At 45.7% G+C, this 13898-nt stretch overlaps 1 pseudogene; it reads right to left on the reverse strand.

The window, feature by feature from the left end:
- Nucleotides 1-1759: 1759 nt before the first annotated feature.
- LOC124706874 lies at nucleotides 1760-4381 on the reverse strand (annotated as a pseudogene).
- Nucleotides 4382-13898: the final 9517 nt, after the last annotated feature.

Raw genomic sequence — 13898 nt, forward strand, 5'->3', positions numbered from 1 at the left:
GTTTACTTCTTGTTCATTCATCAATTATAGTGTTTTATTTTTGTCTGTAAACTTATATATATTTTCACTGTGTGATCCGGTGAATAGCTTCCTTGGTAAAGCTATAGTCATTGCGAACAGTTTTAGCATGGAAGACTTTTACCTTACGATAGGTGATGATGGGACACCTAAGTTGGTCCTTCTGTTGACTGCAGGTGTATCAAGCTAAATTTTATCAAGAATGAGACATAGTTCTCTTTTGTGTATAACTAATGTTCTATAAGGGAATATTTTTTAACACTTCATAACTTATTGCAGCTGAAGGAAATTTTTGATACGTATGTAGTTAAACATCATGATTTTAATTTGCTAAATTTTTATATTCATAAAATTATGTTTGATGCTTAAATCTTTTAAATAATGAAGCGCCCTTTATCGAGAAAATAACATTATGTTTGATATATGCTCCCTGGTTTGTTGAGATAGTGATTCCCTGTTAAATGTTATTGTTAGTATTTACTTAATGATATTAAGGTTACAATGTAAGTGACGGAAATTGGACACACCTACTCTTACATAGCGAGCACACGGCAAAATGTTACTATCAATAGTTTTTCTAAACTATTTTGATTGTGTATGTTCTTTATTGTCTACTATATATAAAAGGTTGTGGAATTCTCTAGATATTGGTTTTAAAATATCCATATCCACAAGAACTCACATTGTTAAGTGTGATCTACTATGATAATAAGGTCCACCCACCCCGCTTTGCTAGGAACTAGAACAACTTCAAGGAAGCAGGATCCCCCAGAATCCAGAGCAACCAAAAGACGACGACCGGCTATCTGCGAGGTGAATTGAGGGCAACAAAAACCGTCGGGAGCCGTGCTAAGGGCGCGCGAAGCGGAAGAGAAAACACGCAATCAAGATTCGGAATGCAGGACCGATGAAAGATCTAAACACACAAGTAAGCAACCATGAGTTTTGCTCTCTCTCCCTCGAACCTGTTTAGCGGAGGCCAACACGCAACGCAAAAACCGACACACAAGAACCGACATTGTGACCGACATGTATTCCTAAATCGATAGGCATTGATGCCCTAACTCAGCACCTTTGTAGCCCCAACCACATGCTCTTCCAACACTGGGAGCTTGGATCTGTGGTATTGGCCGTGCCTATAGTAGGAACTCAATGTGGAGATTTTAACTGTCCCAGCAACTTCGTGGTAATATGCCACTAGAGAAACCCTAGGTACTAGTGAGAGGCAATCCACAAACCTTGACGTCTGGTTTGCGCCTTCATATGATCATGCAGTTGATGCACTAACAAAGCTATATATCAAGTTGTCAACGCGACAGATGCCAACCCCATGTAGATACAATCTGACCCTTGCTGATGTCGGGTCGATCGATGTCTACGGCCTAATTTGTGCGTCAAACTGGTCTATCATCACCTTACCACGGATAGTCAAGTGAGGCAACTAAACTACTACCTCCGTTTCAAGGAATAAGGCGCCCTCGTTTTACGAGCTTTTTGTTTGACCAAAAATTACTTCAAATAGATAAGGATTGTTTTTATGAAATTTATATCATTAAAAAGTGCTTTTCAATACGAATCCAACGATACTAATTACATATAATATAATCAAGATTTTTTTGCTTAATTTCTATGGTCAAAGTTCGTCTTGGGATACGCATGCGCCCTATTCCTTGAAATGGAGGTAGTACTCCGTAAAATTATTGGTCCGTCGGCTCCGTCAGGTACCGCGCGCCAAATGCAGTTGATTTGTAGCAATTTGATAGACTGCTACAGTATTCGGATAAATTTCTCCATAGTATCTCGATAAATTTTGTTTAATGTCAAGGTGGAGTATCATCCAGTTCCAAGCACTTTGATCTTGGAAGTTCTCCCACATAAATAGGGTGTACAGATAAAAATTATTCTTTGTTGCAGGTTATCTACAGGTATTCTCCGTTCGTGGTTACCTCTTCAGCGGATGGAGAACCAAGACCTCTTTACGGAGGTCTGTACACGGTTGGAGGCTACGGCGAGGGATATTTTTTCCCTACATGGGTGCCAGCATAGTCTACGGATAGCAGCACCACCTCCACCTTAGGCGTTATATGAATGCTATATGATTCATCGTTTCGATATGTACCTCGCCTACTTTTTATATGTTTTTGACTTCAGACTCTTGAACGGCTGTGTTCATCCTGGTTATGCAGAGGCTGGATATAATTGTTTCTCAAAGTAATAAAGCATCTTTTATCGAAATAAATAAATAGGGTGTACTTGCCCCGTACTGTAATCTACGTTGCCATATCCCCAGGCAGCGAAGAAGTGAAGACTCTGTGCTTTGCCCTCATCGCCTGCGTGCCCAACAGAAGAAACATACATATTGTCACAGCGCGGAGAAGAAGATGAAGGAGGTTTAACGAATGGACGCAGGCTTACTTCTTTCTCCCAGTTGGTTGCGCAGAAGGGAATGGCGAGAAGCAAGAGCATCTGCACCACCAAGCCGCACAGTATTCCGAACCAAAGCCCCTGTGCAGATCGACCTCAGTGAACAAAAAATTTCCAATCGAGCAGACTCTTTTACGGCAAATTAAGACGGAAAACAAACAACACATACCATTCCTCCAAGATGACAGACAAAGGCGGCAAATAATGCGACAGGGATACCGACGAGGTAATACGCGGCGAGGTTGACGCAGGCGCCCATCTTCTGCTGTCCACAGCCCCTAACGACACCTGCGAATGGAATCATGCAAGCTCTGCATGTTCATCGATCGGGATGTGCAAATGGGGAGGCCTACGGAACAGAGCAATGGCTACCATACCTGAGAGGACGCCCTGGAGGCCGTCGAAGAGGATGGAAACGGCGAGGACGGGCATCATCCGGGCAATGTAGGCGGCCACCTCCTGCTCGTTGCTGTAGGCGTACCCCCACACGTTGCGCACCAGGAGCATGAGGAGCCCCTCCGACGCGCCTACTGCGAGCGCCAGCATCATGACGACGCGGGCGGCAAGGCGGGCCGCCTGCGGCCGGCCCGCTCCAAGCTCATTCGACACGCGCGTGCTGCACATGCACATTTGTTCGATCTATCAGTATTCAGTTGAAGAACACCAGGATGTGATTATTTTCATTTCAGGGCTGAGATTGACCGACCTTATGGCGCCGCCGAGTCCGAGCGGCACCATGAACGCGAAGGCGTTAGTGTTCAAGCTGCGCGCGCAGAAGCAGCAGGGAGATTATATGATCAATTTACCAGAGGAAAAAATGATCGAAAAGACTAATTAATCAAGTGTGTACTAAAGATACCAGATGGACAGAACAGCCGCCTCAAGCTTGGGATTAGGGAGGAGACCAGAGAGCAGCACTAGCAACTCGAATGATCCCCACTCCATGCTGCATGCATAAACCATTAGTTTCAGCCTCTGATCGAGTTTCATATGCAGTGAATGCCAGATCGATCATTAACCAAGGCAGTAGGCAGGCTCAGATCGAGTTTCACGTACCACACCATGAGAGCGGACGGCACGGCAAGCTTCAAGAAGGCGAGGAGGCCATGGAATGCCTGGCGGGAGAACCCGGTCCAGGTCGTCCTGCAGGACGGCGAGAGCCTGACGTAGAGCGCGAGGATGGAGAGGTTGGTGAGGAAGGAGACGGCGTTGGCGACGGCGGCGCCCTTGCTCCCCATGCGGAGCTTGTACACCAGCACCCAGCACACCAGCACGTGGCTCAGCGCCGTGACGCCGGAGCTGAGCATCACGGGCACCACGAGGCTTTGCGTCTGCAGGAACCGGACGTAGCACTGCAGCGGCCCGTAGACGAAGAGCGTGGGGATCATCCACCGGATGTAGCTGCCGGCGCCCGCCGCGATCTCCGGGTCCTGCCCGAACAAGAGCAGGATCTCGCCCGTGTAGGCCCACAGCGCCGCCACCGGGACGCTCGCCAGGCCCAGCACCACCATCGCCCGCTGGTTGTACACGCCCACCATGTGGTGCTGCCCCGCTCCGAACGCTTGCCCGCACAGCGTGTCCAGGCTGATGCCATGCCGAACAGCAAGCTGAAGCCGGTGACCGCGGCGAAGGAGGTGGCCACGGAGGCGCTGGACAGTGCGAGCTCGCCGAGGTGGCCCACGAACATCACGGAGATCATCTGCACCACGTTCTGCAGGAGGTACCCAACGATCAGAGGCCCGGCGAGGCACACCTGTTTCTTCACCTCGCGCAGCACCAAGCTCTCACCATCGCCGCCGCCTCCTGGGATCTTCTCGGCAGCGCTGACGAGGAGCTGCTCCTCCATGCTTCACCAAAGCACTGGTGACCTCACTGATTGATTGATCGACCGATTGGGCTAGTATTTGTGATTGGTTGGAATATGCATGCTAGCTAGCTAGCTGGTAGTCAATTCGATTCGATTCGATTGTCACCAAGCGCCAAAAGGAAGCCAACTATATAATCGAGATTGTCAGCAAAAGTGTGCATTCTATGTGCAGGTGACAACGATGGCTTGGATCGATGCTTAACTCCTGCAATATCGAATTTGCATCGTGATTTATGCTCTTGAGTTGTAAATTTGACTGTAACTAAGATTTTTTCAGTTATAAAATTTGTAGTTGCAAGTGAGGTTCCACCTAAAAAAGCAATTTCTCCAAACTATTAAATTTGCTTCATAATTGGTACTAATAACGAGTTGCAAAATAGATTACGATAAAATTTAATAACATTATTCTACTGAAAACTAAGTTACTAACTATACCCATAGGTAAAGGGTACGACAGCCCGTCTGACTTGATAAGTATTCAGGCATAGGCCAAGATCAGAAAAAATCAACAGATAAGACAACCTTCGACAGTGAAATATTGTACATTATCTCAAATAAACCTCTCTGGCCTGTTTGGAGGTAATTATACACCATGGGAATCTGGGCGTGCTAGATCAGATCTTACTGTCTTTGAAACACAATTTTGTTAGTGTTAATCTTGTCATGTAGTTATATATGCATCGATGTCACGAAATTTGCTAGCGATGCATGTCGGCATGGAGCGGCAGCTAAGAATACAACTACAGCCCTACATGCATATGTTACTTCAATATACGGAGCAAATTAAGTCCAATTTTACTTTTTTTACAGGGGTGTGTTTTATTAAACCCATAAATTAGCTGCATATAACTATTAAAGTCGTAAATTAGCTTTACCGACCTCTCCATAACTAGGAGATGCATACAACCGTAAAAAAAACATTAAAAAGACGGCGCCGAACAATTGTGCAAGAACATATAACGGAAACTAGGCCGACGGAGGGCCGATCCGAATACTACCCTACCATCCACGTGAGATAAAAAAATATCTCTCATAGCACGCTCCAACTATGTACAAATCTTCGCGAACATGCCTTTGTTCTCCATGCGTTGAAGAGAAAAAAAATGAATTAGTGCTAGGAGGAACTAGACACTAAATGATATAGTAGAAGCGGGACCTCGGCGTGAGAATTCCAGAAATTCGTTCCTGACAGGATTCAAACTCTGGTTGTTGGGGTGCGCCGCTGCGACCCCAACCACTGGGCTATGCCCACGTCCTCCATGCGTTGAAGAGAAGATCACAAACGGTTTGTATGGGTAAACCAATCATTCATACATGGCCAAAGCGAACAAATAACGGCAAGTGCTCCACCTAAGGAGAATTCTAAACTTATGGTCTATGCCATGTAACCGGTTGCATAAAATATTGGGAACACTATGTAGCACAAACAAGTTAGAAGCCACTCGGATGAGTGGGAACTTGTGAAATTGCATTGGACAATATTTGCTTTATTGACTTGTCATGTTGACAAAATCCGCATTGTACATTTCCACGCCATAAACATAGGGGAAACAACCCCCCCCCCCGAAAACGGCTCCTCGAGTCGCTTCCCCAAGGCTATGAAGCGGGTCCAAACCCTAGCCACCAAGAGCCACCCCAATGAACCTACCTTCCACCGCTATCGTCGGTGTTAGCCGCGGTGGCGGTGGCCCAATCGCCGAATGTGTTGGGGGGTAGAATGAGCGATGATGACATCCTTGGGGTTGATGGGGCAATGCCAATGGAGGGATCTGAGCATCGTGTATGGGGTGGTGCCCCTAGTTAGGTGGTGGTAGCCTTCCCCACTAGTCACTGGCCCGGGCGGAGGGGGTAACCAGGGTCTAGGCCCCCGCCCAGATAAGTCCTCGGCTATGGCAGTGCGGTGTGGGGTAGCGCGGGGCCGATCTTTGTGACCCTTCGACGATCCAACCTTCCACGAGTGGGGGGGGGGGGTGTGATAGCCGGTGAGAACGGAGCAATGACTACAGTTAGGGCGGGCAACGACAATGTCTTTCGCGATTACCTTGTTGAAGGCATCGTCGTTGTAGCCATCATCTACACACTCGTGTTGCTCTGAGGAAAACCCTAGATTTGAGGTACCCTGGATTGGATGATGGGGGCTCATCGGCGTCGCTCTCCCCATTGAGGTATCATTTTTGAAGTAGCTGTTGGATGGAGGAGACAGGAGGTGGAGTTGTCTCTGTGACGAATGTGACATGATGGACTCGCGAAACAATTTATGAACCTGGTCATGGTCTCATGGACTAATCAAACCTAGTAGCCCACCTGCCAGCGAAAGTAGCAGAATGCAAGAAAAAAAAGTCGGTAAGCACATAACACAAACAAGGGTAAGGAGCTGGGGATTCCCTCTAGATTGTAGATTATGCCGACACTGCCCAAGCTTACTACAAGCAACTAATTAACAACCCTTGTGCTAAGGGAGAATTAATATCACGGCCCTGAGCTACTCAATGAGTTGAGGGTGAACCAGGGTCTAGCCTTTTATCGCATCAAAGCGAATGATGTAGAGATTTTCTATATTGTTCACACACAAATACTACTATCTGGTACTAACAGATGAGATGGGTGAACAATAACACCATAAGTATTACTTTTTTGGTTGGTTGTGGTTGATGTTGCTTGTTTCAATTTGACATATCTGTTCAATTTGGTTTGTGGCTATTAATATTTCAATTTGATATATAGCTATTCCGTGAGTGCAAGGAGCTGGAGATCGCATAGCTAAAAGAAGATTACTCCCTGGACACTCTACGTGATGAGGGCTACTTTAAACAGTATGAGATCGATTGTCAAATTTTCATTCTCACATCGATGTGGGTATCTACATTGCCAGGCTTCTTAGATTATGCAACTAGTATGGAAAAAACCCAAGTTCAGACAACATTCTACCGTGGTACATACATGGTATTTATAACATTAAATCTGTAATTTGTAACCATTTTCATTATAAAATTACGTTTTATATATAGTCTCTCTTTTAAAACATATGACATATTTTTATCTATTGAGACAAGCCTTGTATAAGCGATTACATGTTAATATTAAATATTTAGTTCACATGATAAAGTAACACATATAAGTGGTATTCGAAGTATGCATGGTGTAAAGTTTATGCAATTAGTATCACCTAGCGAGTCCAACAAAGGGAAGGAGGTGGTCATGGAGCTCGGGACTGAGAAGGAAAAGAAACTGCTGGTTTGGAACATGGCCAAGGCACGGGGAGCCGCTCGCGTCAGACTCCTGGCCGTGGGCGTCTTCCTGTCAGTGCTTGCTGTCACTTCCAAGACCCTCATCGACGGCATGAAGAGAATCTGGAATATCCGCGGCCACCTCAACACCAACCAGTACCGGGACAGAAGGTTTGTCGTTGAATTCTCAGAAGAAGGGGATTTTTTATCATGTCGTTAAAGGGGGGCCATGGAGTTTTAGAGGTGATGATGTGCTAGTTGAAGAATTAAAACAGGGGGAAGATCCTGAATTATTTAAGTTTTCAACCATTCCTATTTGGGCTCAGTTCAAGAAAATTCCTTTCTATCTCCTGTCCAAGAAACTAGCAACTGATTTGGGTAAGGAACTAGGTTCATTTATCAAAATTGACAATGATGCTAGAGGTGATATCTGTGATAAAATTCTTAGAGCCAGAGTCCGCATCCTTGTTGACCAAGTTCTGCAGCGATGTATTACAATTTGGGATGGGGTTGCTGAAGAAGATGTTATTGTCTCCATTGCTTATGAAAGGCTCCCAAATTTCTATCGGTTTTGTGGTATAATCGGTCATCTATCTACTGAGTGCAGGTTGCCTGAAAATGAGAAGAAGAAAAGATATGAAGATGACCTTGAGGCTGCGCCAACACACCCGGAGGACAAACATCGCTGGTTCCTTCCAGATGATGTGGGGCAAGCCCGACCTCTGCCATGGAGTACTGACAGAGTACTCCTCCCACGCCAAGTCAAGCCATACCCTCAACGCGAACTCGCCATCGTCGCCCACGTTGCCAACGAGGTTGGCAAACTCTCCATGCATGATCAGTCGGTCTTCAGCAACAAGGGATAGGTAGGCGCGACCTCGCCAAGGGCCCTTCCCCCTCCTCCTTCGACTACCAAGCGCCACCAGGACAACCAACCCAATGGGGTGAACGGCAGCAACAAGGAGGGGGCTGCTACACCAACAATGCCCTCTCCAGAAATTGTTGCCGCACCAACGCACATGCTGAACAAGGGCACCACCAAGGAGATGCAGAACATCATGAGCATCACCAACATGAAGACCAAAGACCTCAACCTGAAGACAAGCCTCTCCCGTTGGAAGAGGGCTCCAAGGGACGGGCCTGATGAGTCCAAAAACCAGATAAATGCGTTGACAACCCAGGGAGGTGCTCTGGGGGCTCCACGCCGAAGATCTGATGCTGAGGAAGAGGACATACGCCTGCAGCCCATGAAGAAGAAGATCGTGTTGCCCGTCCCAGCTCTAGAGCAGAGTCTGGGTGCTGAAAACCTACAGAATCTTAGGGAGGAAGAGGAGATGAGGCTCCAACAGACCAAGACTCACAACAACAATCGGGCTCACAACGAGCAGGGAGAGAACACGCAAGAAGGAGAAACAGAACAGGAGGCAACCAGCACTCTGGCCGCTGGTAAACTGACAGGCGCGGAGGAGCGCGCCTGTCAGGAGCCATGACAGCCATGAGCTGGAACTGCCGGGGGTTGGGCGACCCTCGGACAGTTCAAGAGCTCAACCGCCTCGTCCACAAGCACCGTCCACAACTTTTGTTTCTCTCTGAAACTCGCCAGAATAAAAAGGTAGTCGAGAGCTTGCGTTGGAGGCTGGGTCTAAAATACCTAGTTTCTTTTAAGGAAAATGGTTAGGGTGGAGGCATAGCTCTGCTCTGGCATGAGTGTCTGGATATTGAGCTAGTTAAAATCAACCATAGAATTATTGATGTACTTGTTAATGATCTATCAAAAGGAATAAAATGGAGGTGCTCTTTTGTGTATGGAGAACCTCGCACCCACCTAAGACACGAAATGTGGGACTTGCTAAAAAGCTTAAAGCCCTTGTTCATTGGTCCTTGGCTCATGTTAGGTGATTTTAATGAATGTATGTGGCAGAAGGAACACTACTCTATCAGAAAAAGAAGTGAAAAACAGATGAAACAATTCTGTGAAGCCCTGTCTTTCTGTGATCTTCATGACCTATTTTGTGGAAAACCCTGGACTTTTGATAATAAGCAACAAGGTCATCGCAATGTTAGAGTCCGTCTTGATAGGGCTGTTGCAAACCTAGAGTGGATGAACCTGTTCCCCAACAGCAGAGTCGAGCATCTGGTGAGCCCTAGATCTGATCATTGCCCTGTTTTCCTTTATTTCAATCACACTAGATCTACTGGCCCCGTCACTTACTGTCGCATGTATGAAGCTTATTGGGAGCGGGAGATTTCCTTGGGTGAGGAGATTGAAGCTGCGTGGAATGGCCACACCAAAGCTTCTGACCTGGCCGAAATAGGGGCTAAACTAGACAGTGTCATGGACTGTCTGCAATCTTGGAGTAAGCGTACAATAGGATCTGTACCAAGGAAAATTGAAAAGCTTAGGAGAAGGCTGGATATGGTGAGTAATTACCAGGATGATTACAGCAGAAAAGAAAAGGAAAGAATAAGCAAAGAGATGGATGAAATGCTAGCCAAGGAGGAGGTTATGTGGAAGCAAAGGCCACGTATTGACTGGCTGAAATCGGGTGATCAGAATACAAGTTTCTTTCACCGCAAAGCTACTTGGAGAGCTAAAAAGAACAACATCAAAAAGCTACAGAGAAATGACGGATCCTTCACTGATGATGGTGATGAATTAAAAAATATTACAAGTGTCTTCTTCAAGGATCTGTATACCAAAGATGAGGCCGTGAATCCTGAAGACATCCTACAACTTTTCCAACCAAAAGTTGATGGTCTCATGAATAACAGGCTGTGTAAAGAGTTCTCAAGTGAAGAAATAAGTGACGCCCTCTTCCAAATTGGCCCTATGAAAGCTCCTGAACCTGACGGGTACCCTGCAAGGTTTTTTCAGAAAAACTGGGCTCTGCTAAAAGATGAAATCATTCTTGCAGTCAAGAATTTTTTCAAAACTGGCACCATGCCTCCAGGAATAAATGATACTGCTATTGTCCTTATTCCAAAATCCAAGAACCCTGAGAGCCTCAAGGACTACCGCCCCATTAGCCTGTGTAATGTGATCTACAAGGTAATATCCAAATGTATGGTGAACCGGCTCAGACCGCTGTTGGGTGAAATTATCTCGCCCACACAAAGCGCCTTCATTCCGGGTAGAATGATCAGTGACAATGCTCTGATTGCCTTTGAGTGTATGGACACCATCCAAAAAAGTAATGACAGAAAAGGGAAGTTCTGCGCCTACAAACTTGATCTATCCAAGGCCTATGACCGCGTCGACTGGACCTTTCTTGAGGGAGCCATGAAAAGAATGGGCTTCGACGAACAATGGATAAAATGGATAATGGTGTGTGTAACTTCGGTCAGGTATGCTGTCCGTTTCAATGGAGCCCTCCTGGAACCATTCATGCCAACGAGAGGGCTGAGACAAGGCGACCCCCTGTCGCCATACCTATTCTTGCTTGTTGGTGAGGGGCTCCCCACTTTGATACAAACAGAGATTAACAACCAGGCTTTGAAAGAGCTGAAGATTTGCCGTAGAGCTCCCGGTATATCCCACTTGCTTTTTGCGGACGATAGTCTGCTCTTCTTTGAAGCTAATGCGGATCAAGCAACAAAAGTTAGCAATGTTCTGATTTTTTTTGAAAGATGTACTGGTCAGCTTCTTAGCCCAAACAAATGCTCCATCCTCTTTGGCAACAAAGTTTCTGAAGGGGATGGAAAAGATACTATGAATATCCTAAAGGTTGAGAAGGAAAGCTTTGAGGAAAAATACCTGGGACTCCCTGTCCCGGAAGGAAGGATGAAAGATGGCCATTTCGAGCCAATCAAAGAGGGATGCCGCAAAAATGTAATGACTGGTGTGAGAAATACATGTCTTCAGGAGCCAAAGAAGCTCTAATTAAATCAGTTGTGCAAGCTATGCCTAACCACGCAATGAGCGTCTTCAAGTTCTCAGTCAGCTTGTGTGATGATCTGGCTCAAATCATACGCAACTTCTGGTGGGGTGATGAAACAGATAAAAAGAAAACTCATTGGAAAGCATGGGAGAAAATTGCTGTGCCAAAACATTTTGGAGGAATGGGTTTTAAAGATCCAAGACTTTTTAACCAAGCCCTTCTTGCTAGGCAAGCCTGGAGACTCATAAAGTACCCTGATAGCATGTGTGCTCGTCTTCTAAAGGCGAGATACTACCCAAATGGCGAGCACACTGATACAGCTTTCAACAAAAACCCCTCCCCCGGATGGCAGGGTATTTGTCATGGTTTAGACCTCTTGAAAGAAGGAATTGTTTGGAGAATCCACAATGGAAGCAAGATTAGAATCTGGCGTGACAACTGGATCCCAAAAGGAAATCTAAGACCCACTCCGAGACTTGGAGGACCGAGATACAGATGGGTATCTGATCTCATTAATCAAAACACTATGCAATGGAAGGAAGATATGGTACGTGCCTGATACGTCTCAAACGTATCTATAATTTCTTATGTTCCATGCTACTTTTATGACAATACTTGCATGTTTTATACACACTTTACAGCATTATTATACATTTTCCAGCACTAACCTATTAACAAGATGTCGAAGTGCCAGTTCTGTCGTTTTCTGTCGTTTTTGGTTTCAGAAATCCTACAAAGAAAATATTCTCGGAATTGGACGAAATCAACGCCCAGGGTCATATTTTTCCATGAAGCTTCCAGAAGACCGGAGGAGATACGAAGTGGGGCCACGAGGCGCCAACACAACAGGGCGGCGCGGCCTGGCCCCTGGCCGCGCGGCCCTGGCGTGTGAGGCCCTCGTGTCGCCCCCTGACCTACCCTTCCGCCTACTTAAAGCTTTCGTCGCGAAACCCTCTGTACCGAGAGCCACGATACGGAAAACCTTACTGAGACACTGCCGCCGCCAATCCCATCTCGAGGGATTCAGGAGATCGCCTCCGGCACCCTGCCGGAGAGGGGAATCATCACCGGAGGGGCTCTACATCATCATGCCCGCCTCCGGATTGATGCGTGAGTAGTTCATCCTTGGACTATGGGTCCATAGCAGTAGCTAGATGGTTGTCTTCTCCGCTTGTGCTATCATTGTTTAGATCTTGTGAGCTGCCTAACATGATCAAGATCATCTATTTGTAATGCTACATGTTGTGTTTGGTGGGATCCGATGAATCTAGAATATTATGTCAAGTTGATTATCAATCTATCATATATGTGTTGTTTATGTTCTTGCATGCTCTCCGTTGCTAGTAGAGGCTCGGCCAAGTTGATACTTGTAACTCCAAGAGGGAGTATTTATGCTCGATAGTGGGTTCATGCCTCCATTTAATCTGGGACGAGTGATAGAAAGTTCTAAGGTTGTGGATGTGCTCGTTGCTACTAGGGATAAAACATCGATGCTTTGTCTAAGGATATTTGTGTTGATTACATTACGCACCATACTTAATGCAATTATCTGTTGTTTACAACTTAATACTGGAGGGGGTGCGGATGCTAACCCGAAGGTGGATTATTTAGGCATAGATGCATGCTGGATAGCGGTCTATGTACTTTGTCGTAATGCCCTGATTAAATCTCATAGTAATCATCGTTGATATGTATTGAATCTTTATTTGTCAATTGCCCACCTGTAATTTGTTCACCCAGCATGCTAGTTATCTTATTGGAGAGACACCACTAGTGAACTGTGGACCCCGGTCCATTCTTTTACATGTGAATACAATCTACTGCAATCATTGTTCTGTACTGTTCTTTGCAAACAAACACCATCTTCCACTCGATACGTTTAATCCTTTGTTTTCATCAAGCCAGTGAGATTGACAACCTCATTGTTACGTTGGGACAAAGTATCTTGATTATGTTGTGCAAGTTCTACGTTGGCGCCGGTTTCACTGGTGTTGCGCCGCACTATACTCCTCCACCAACAACCTTCATGTGCTTCTTGGCTCCTACTGGTTCGATAACCTTGGTTTCATACTGAGGGAAACTTGCTTCTATATGCATCATACCTTCCACTTGGGGTTCCCAACGGACGTGCCGTTGCCGGGGAGATCAAGACACGTTGCAAGGGGAGTCTCCACATCCAATCTCTTTACTTTGTTTTTGTCTTGCTTTACTTTATTTTATTTACTGTCTTGTTTGCTTTATATCGAAAACACACAAAAAATTAGTTACTTTATTTACTGTCTTGTTTATTTGCTCTATATCAAAATACAAAAAAAATTAGTTACTTGCATTTAGTTTACTTTTGTTTATCATGTCTAGCTCTGTACCTGTTACTTCTTCACCTGAGGAATTAGTCTTTACTTTTAAACAAGGGGATGAGGAGAGTTTTAAAGATGCTTGGTCTAGAATTTTTGATTCTTATCGTAAAGCTGAACCTCAAATGAC

The sequence above is a fragment of the Lolium rigidum genome, chromosome 4 (genome assembly GCF_022539505.1).
Source record: "Lolium rigidum isolate FL_2022 chromosome 4, APGP_CSIRO_Lrig_0.1, whole genome shotgun sequence".
Lineage (NCBI taxonomy): Eukaryota > Viridiplantae > Streptophyta > Magnoliopsida > Poales > Poaceae > Lolium > Lolium rigidum.